We start from the raw sequence: 8,493 nt of genomic DNA, 5'->3' as shown, positions 1-8,493 counted from the left end.
TGACAATTTGTTGGCATTTTCTTTCACGTCGATATTCCTCTCAGTTTTTGTTTTCAGTTCCTCCACACGGTGGAGCTCAGCGGTCGCATCTGAATCCCTCCACACATGAACAAAGAGTGAGAACATAAAGAAACACTAGACCAGCCCTCACATTTCAACTGGTAGAGATATTAAGAGGCATCACTTTTTAATGTTTTTCAACATTTAGACAAATAAAAAGAAAAACCCTACGTTTGTTTTGTTTTTTCAGAATTTTGACTTAAAAATAAAACTAAAAATCTGTAAACTCCTACGCCACTCAAAGAGCCACCCACAAGTTTATAATATTTGAAATTGAGAATTTAAAAATTGAAAAAAAAAACAAGGTATACCCCTTTTTTTGAGAGTTTTGACAAAAAAAGGAGATTAAAAATTGTACTTACACAAAGTGTAATTTTTGGACAATCATAAACACACTTGTGTTCTGTAAGTCTCTAGGGTTCTTTTTTTTTTTTTTTTTTTTTCAATTTTCTTAATTTTTTTCTTTTTTTTTCTTTCACTCAAAAAGACATCTTTGTGTTTCATAAGTCTCTGGGGTTCATTTTAAAGTTTTTTTTTTTTACTTTTTATTTTTATTTATTTTTTCAAAATAATAATTAAAAGAAAAACATATTAAATGATTCCAACCCCTTTTGTTTTTTGTTTTTTTGAGAATTTTTACCACAAATTATGTTGAATGGGGACACTTTGAGGGCACTCATAAAGACATCTTTTTGTTTTATAAGTCTCCAGGGTTCATTTTATTGTTTTTTGAAGTTTTATTTATTTATCTGAAAATAATGATTTTTTTTTTTCTTTTTCTTTTTTTGTTCTTTTAAGAATTTTTACCCAAAAAATGTTTAAAAAATTATACTGGGGATACTTTTAGGGCGCTCAAACAGACATCTTTGTGTTTTATAAGTACCTAGGGTTCATTTAATAGTTTATTTTGATTTATTTTATTTTTTTCAAATCTATGAAAATTTTGGGGAAAAAAAGAAAACAATTCTTACCTTTTTTTTTTATTATTATTTTTTTTTAACTTTATATATTTTATTTGAATAATGTTTTTTTTTTTTTGTTTGTTTTGGGGTTTTTTTGTTCTTTTGAGAATTTTGCCCCCCCCCACCCCCCACCCCCCAAATGCTGAAAAATTATAGGCCTACTAGGGACACTTGTAGGGTACTCAAAAATACACCTGTGTGGGGAGTATTTTTACCATTTGGAAATTTTTTTAAAATAAGGAGACAAAAAAACAATGCTAAACCCTTACTTTCCCCCCCCCCCTAGAATCTTGACCAAAATAAAATTCTGAAAAAAAAAAAACAAACAAAAAAAAAAAAACCCAATGTGGATGCTCCTAAGGTGCCCATAAAGACAGCCCAGGGGTTCCAAGTCCTTGTGATTCACATTTTAATGTTTTTCAACATTTGGAAAATTTGAAAACAACAACAACAAGGCTTACCTCTTACATCTTTTTAGAGTGTGACAAAAACAAACAAACTGAATCGCTGAAAAAAACAATGACTTCTTGGTTGAACATACACAAACCTGAGACCTGGACGTACAAGTAAGAATGGCATAATTAAAGTGATTGTTTGATATAACTATAAAAGAAAGTATCAGGCAACTGTAGAAAAGCAAACAGTATTTATTTCTACTCTCTGAAATTCTACTGTTTATTGCCTCCCCACATACACACACACACACACACACACACACACAATGAAAAGGGATTTTTGCCCCTGATATGGTCCCGTCAAATCCAATCCTGCCAGTGAGGGAGATGATGTGTTATTAAACTACAGCACCATCATTTATTTAGAGCTGATTCAATTGTGGTTTTATTAGTTTGGCCAGAGGCAGGCTGCGTTTAGAGTTAATGCTCCCTCTTTGTCTTTCCCTTCCTGTTATTTTGTTTAACAGTCATCAGTCTGGGGAATCAGCTTCACCCTCTCACCTCTTGTGCGGTCAGAGAAGTGATGAAATTTTACCGATCTCTGTGGATTGATGGATAAAGGAAAGGAAAGAAAAGAAAGGAGCATTTTGTGCTTTGCAGAAAACTTGAGGTAGCTGAACTGTTCTGCATGTATGAATGTAATTAAACAAACCCACAGACTGCAACCCGGCACAGGATCACGCTGAAAAGCAGCCAGCCTCCTCTAGTGCTCAGATCAATAATCATTTGCCAATTGTATCAGCTCCAAGAGAACATCATTAGTGAGACCTCGCTGGAGAATTCAGCAACTTTTATCTGGATTTAACACAAAACCGTGACATTCCCCTCCATAATCCTGAACCTCACCCATGGAGCACGCTGGATTTGATTACATTTCTGCTATAGCACATTAATGTGCTGCTTGGTGCATTGAACAAAGGCAATCTAATCTTATTGATCAATCCAATCTTAGTATCTCCTGTGGCCAAATTCAATCCTTAGCGCTGCGGCTAAGTCTCCATTTGGAGACACTGTGTCCCTGGATAGATGAGGAGCAGGGTCTTCATCATAAGCTTTTCACTTTTTCTGCTTGTTTGGGATTATTTACGCCGCAGAGAGGAGAAAGAAGGCTAAAAATGTCATCAATACCTCTACAATGTGACATTTGTAAAATATCTGATGCGTAACTTTGTTTAATGTTCACATTAATAATATCACAGACACACAACGCCCTTTTCAATCGTGCTGCTGCAGTGTATCTTACACACTCAATATGCAATCAACCCTGCAGCCTGCAGCCAGAAAAGATAGCATACAGCTCAATTAATCCCTCTCTTATAATATCTTCACCAACATAAGCTGCAATGCTACACATGCCTTTATTTCTGATGCTTCCCACCCTCTGTTATTCACACACGCTCCTGTTTCAGTGATTCCTATGCAGGAACATCCACAACAGACACAAAGGAATCTGAAACAACAACAACAACAACGAAAACCTGATGTGCCAGTAAATAAATAATAAAAAAAAAAGGTTTGAGACAAGCTCTGAATCGAGAGATCTTAGTATTTATAGATCACAGAGCATTTTTGAAGGAGCAACAAGATCTTCAAGCGTTTCATTTCAAAGGTTTTCTCAGACGAGCTCAACTCAGGTGACGTTGTTTATCTTATTTAATTCAAAAATCTCATTATTACTTTTAAAAAGATGCTAATTTAAAATAGAAGTGATGATTAAAAACACATCAGCTCAGTGAGAACAGGGGTGTGTCCAGATTTTTGTGACCAGGGGGCCCATCTAGGTGAAAGGTAACCAGCACAGGGAAGTGATCAGAACAACAGTCAGAGTACACAGCAAAAAACTGAAATCCCATCTTGTTTTTCGTAAAAATTGTCTTTTTATACTTCATATGAGTCCGTTTTTACTTGACGAGTCCAGAAAATTGTCATACTTCAAGTTATTTAAGGACAAAAATGAGCTCTGAATTGCCTGTAACAAGTAAAAAAAGAAAAAAAAAAAAGAAAGAAAAGAAATCCACCAATGGGGTAGTTTAGACCTCATTTTTGTTTCCAAATTGAACTTGAATGGAGACATTTTTCTGGGCTGATCAGGTGAATGTGGCTCATGTCAAGTTTAAAAAGACATTTTCTTCTGAAAATAAGACAAAAACACTTAGTAAGGTTTCAGTTTTTTGCAGTTTACAACATCCCAGAAAACAAGACAATGCGGAAGTGCTAAAATCTGCTGTTTCTGGAGTGTTCGCTTGCGGCTGGCTCTGGAAGTACCTCAAGTCACAAACACACCAAGCCAAAAAAAAGGTGTTTTCAAAGCAGAAATTAACCTATTTACAGCCTGGTTCAAAAAACGTCTCCTGTCTGAGTCGCTAATTTTACTACCAGCACCCACTGTACGGGAGGTGAATTTTTTTCTAACTTGGCCGTTCAGGGGATATTAAGATCGTGAGCTCCCCCAATAAGAGGCACAGCTGAGGGTCACGTGACCGACAGGCGCCCTATAGCTGTAGGCGAAGCCCTGCCACTACCATTATGGCCGCTATAACTGATCTGCTTCATTTTCCGTTTTAGTAACAGACAGGTGACTCCTACGTCAATGTTTTATACAGTCTATGAATAGAAACCCCCCGTTTGTGACACATTATTTCACCAGCCAGCAGAGGGAGCTCTGATTCTATAGGCTTCAAAGTAAAAAAGATCACACAGTGTCCATAACAGACTCATACATTATACCAAGTGTATTTTTCCCGCGATATATTTCAAGTATTTCAAGTATTTACTTCTATGCAACACTGCAAAAAAAGAAAAAGAAAGAAGTCTTATCAAGTGTTTTTGTCTTATTTTCAGTAGAAAATGTCTTTTAAGACTAAATATGAGCCACATTCTCCAAACGTCTTATTTTAAGTTATTTAAAAACAAGAACTGAATATATATATATATATATATATATATATATATATATATATATATATATATATATATGTATATATATATATATATATGTATATATATATATATATATATATATATATATATATATATATATATATATATATATATATATATATATATATATATATATATATATATATATATATACATACATGTATATATATATTCAATAATATAATGTTATATAATTAATAGACATCTGTTTACTGTATATTTTAATTTTTTGATTATTGTCAGTAATCTTAAAAAACAGCTGTGTCTAACTCCAAAAAAAACCCAATAGAAAATAAAAATAAAAAATAATTTAAATAACCTACATGACTAAATAACTAAATAACTAATATCCTGTAACTTAATTTCTGAACGAATAAGTTGAATGTGGCTCATATTGAGAATAAAATGACAATTTTTACTTAAAATGAGACAAAATCGCTTGATAAGATTTAATTTTTTTGCAGTGTTGGACTAAGGTGTGAGCCAAACAGCAGCTAATTTGTTGCTAATTTAACATTAGTGCAAGTTTGACAAGTGACAAAATTAAAGATGATGTATTTGGGGAATATTAAGACACTTTTACAACATATTTTAAAGTATTGGTTTAAAGACAGATTAAGTTTATGTTACTGAGAGCAGAGCGTGGTATTAGCTCACTGCGCTCATTGAGTCATTGTTACATTTTTTACGAGCTCTTCAAAAGTTCCTTTCCAAACTGTACCCATGCTGTTCCTGGAAGCTCTTGAGGTGTGTCTGCTTCTCCGTCCACTGAAATAAACCACTGCCTCACATTCAGCGATAAATGAAATAACTGAAAAAGCCCCGTCATGAAAGTATTTTTGATTTCTTTTAAAACTTTCATGATTTTTTCATTCCCTTCCTTTGAGTCACTGTAAGAGATGGAGAGAGTACTCTGAGCCCTCATTATAAGTTCCTTGTTGTGTTTTCAACTCATTCCTATTCAGTTCATCATCTAAAGAGAGTTTTAGCATCTTGCCAGGCAACAACCTACCCATAACTAAATGTATTCACAGTGTGAGGCTTTTTTTCCTCTCCAAATGAAAAACAAATTCAATTATTCACTTGTTTCAGGAGCGAGCATGTCAATTATTTCTCTTCTCTGGAGTCCAGTGATGCAGTACTTTGGTTCCCTTTTAATTGGAGATGAAGAATCTTGCGAGCCTTGAGTGCAGTCGTGGAGAGCGAGCTGCTTTTTAGCCGATGCAATATACATGACGTGTCATGTGGGACCGCCACGGTTGAATTACATAACCCCAGAGCAGCAGAGACCGGCGCCTTGAAAACAACTCCAACGCCAAAGGAGGCCGTGATGTTGCTTTTTGGACCACGGGACGACCCTTAAACTGTCAGATTTGTCTTCTTCTCCAGCTTGAGGAGGCTTTTCTGTTTTTACACCATATAGTTATATATATAAACCATCACTGACCCTGTTCTTAGCCCATCCTGGTTATTGATTCATGGATATAATGTTTGCATGGTATTTCAAATCCATGAAGCTCTGGTGTCACATTTTTGCTTTGCTTCTTCTTTTTTTAAAATAAAAAAAAAGTTATTTTTATCATTATTACTAACAGGAAACGCCTGTGAACGCCAACTCTCTTGCTCAGAGAGACTCCAAAATTCAATAAATGTCCTTTTAACTTCTGTGATTTATTCACTCTCTGACATTTAAAGCAAAAACGAAGCTCCGTCTGCTTAAGATGGCAGGGGATATACCTAAAACTTTGACTTGTAAAAGTCTGAGATTATTCCTCCCACACCCTGCACACTCACTTCTCCTCTATAATGCGCAGCGTATAGTGTGGAGCTGGATTCCTGAGGCCGTGCCAACACACAGGACTCATCAGGATGCCAGAGAGCAAGGTGTGAAGTGTCAAAGTTGGACGCACAGCCAGCGCATGTCTGTCTGCCTGCCTGCCTGGCTTCCTCTGACACTCGTCCTACACCATTGGCTGTGCGCGGATGATTGACTGAGAGGTTGATTATGCTTCTTCCAGCCAGGTGGTTGGCAGGCAACAGAGACGCATATCACCAGATTGCTGCATCAGCCAAAGTGTGAGGCCACACTTTCTGGCGCCGGTGTGTCTGGACGAACATCACAAGAATAATAAAAAGAAGCAGGGATGTCAATCATCACCTAAAATGATTTTTTCTCCAGTTTCTTTTTTTTTTTTTTTTTTACTGGCAGCAGCCTCTCCATCTTGTTTCTCCTATCATTAGAGGCTTTGAGCAACTCTGAGATGCAGCACTGGCAAAAAAAACCTCCAGATTTCTTGGTGTTCTTGTGGGAGAAGGAGAGAGTCTTTGATGTTGTGGAGTTTCATGGAGGCAAATAACACACTTTGATATTTCATAAGCCGTCTCTGCTTCAGAAAAAAAACTGAAGGCACAAACATCTGCACACGCACTCTGTCAGAGATGAGGTTTGAGTTTACCACACAGCTGAAAGATTTGCTGCGTATTTTGGCTGCAGATATGCGCACACACGGCACCGTTTTTTTTTTTTTTAATCTGACGTTCCAATCTTTTCCAGAGGACTGGTGAGCGAACGTCTGTCCTCTTTGATTTCCCGAAGAAGAGAAATCAGTGTTTGGATGAACATAAAAGGTAATGTATTCATAAAAAGCTGTGATGAGTGCAGCTGTCTCCAGCATCTGACATCCAATCTGAGACAAGCCGCCCAGGGAGGGTGGACCATCCTCCAACGAGTGTGGATGTGTGAGTGTGTGAGGAGGAGGAGGAGGAGGAGGAAGAGGGGGGTATTGATGTTTTATTGGCACAACAAAGAATTTATTGTCTGATTGAGAGACATTTGAATTCAAGTGGAGGAAAACACTCCAGATGATCCTTTTATTGACGTGTTGATGTGTTTTTACTGAGGTTAACTCTCACAGATATGTCAGCGGGCCGTGAAAAATAGCTTTTGAAAGAAGGAGCGTTTCTATTATCATATTAAATCAATCAAGTATTATTTGACTTAAAGGAGAATTTAAAAAAGGCATAAAAAATGGACCCAGAGCAACATCCCAATGCTGAATTAAAATGTAAGCCAAGCACAATATCAAAGATATTGAGCCTTTCCTATAAAACTTTAATGTTTTATCTTTGTTTCTTAAAAAAGAGGCTTTTTGGTGTGTTTCTTTAAGCTTTTCTTTACAGACGTGGTTATATTAACCAGGGTTGGATGTCAGTGAGGAATCTAAATTATTCATATAAATTTAAACCTGAGAAAAGTTGCCTCCCTTCAGCATTAATGTGACCTCTAAACATTATACATAAAATTGGCATACACACCCAATTGACCCCCAACATACCAAAGTGTGCTCTCTAGCGCCACCTAGGCACACTAAAACGGCTCTCAATTGCAGTAGGAATGTCATAGAGAGATCAAACCACTGTCAAAATGTTTGTCTCATTGAAACACACAAATCATATGCAGACACCCCTGAGCTATCTTAAACAAGAAGCTGTCAATTTGCCTTTCAAATAAAATTTTGCCAAATTTTGGGCCCTCTACAAACGTTATCTTCTCCCAGGTAATAAATGGTATCTGCTTGAAATTTGCTGAGATGACAGAGTGGACCCTGTTTTACAAAACTGATGTAGGAATTTGTTGTTTCTTAAATGGTTTTTGAATGACGAGCCTTCAAAGTCGGTGAACCCCAAAGAAGCCCTTTCAGCTCCCCCTATTAGAATGAATGGGAGAGGAGGATCCAGCTCCATACAAGCTGCATCAGTTAGGCCTCTACACCAATAAGTAAAAGTGGCACATCTTTAAAAATGACATGGATGGATTCCTGACAAAAATTTACTACTAAAATATAGTGGCACCTATGAGGACTTCAACCAATTTCACTCCTGAGAGGGCAGCAGTTGGTGATGATGTCACTCACTAGTTGAGAGTTCCGTGCAGCTGGTCATGTGACTCACTGAAGGTGGGAAAATGGAATGTGTAACACACACACACACACACACACACACACACACACACACACACACAAACAAACACACACACACACACACACACACACACACACACACACACACACACACAC

Source organism: Halichoeres trimaculatus, unplaced genomic scaffold, assembly GCF_033239565.1.
Source record: "Halichoeres trimaculatus isolate MK-OKI-2021-1 unplaced genomic scaffold, fHalTri1.1 fHalTri1_scaffold_23, whole genome shotgun sequence".
Classification (NCBI taxonomy): Eukaryota; Metazoa; Chordata; class Actinopteri; order Labriformes; family Labridae; genus Halichoeres; species Halichoeres trimaculatus.
The sequence above is the reverse complement of the archived record's forward strand: the minus strand, read 5'-3'. Positions refer to the sequence as shown.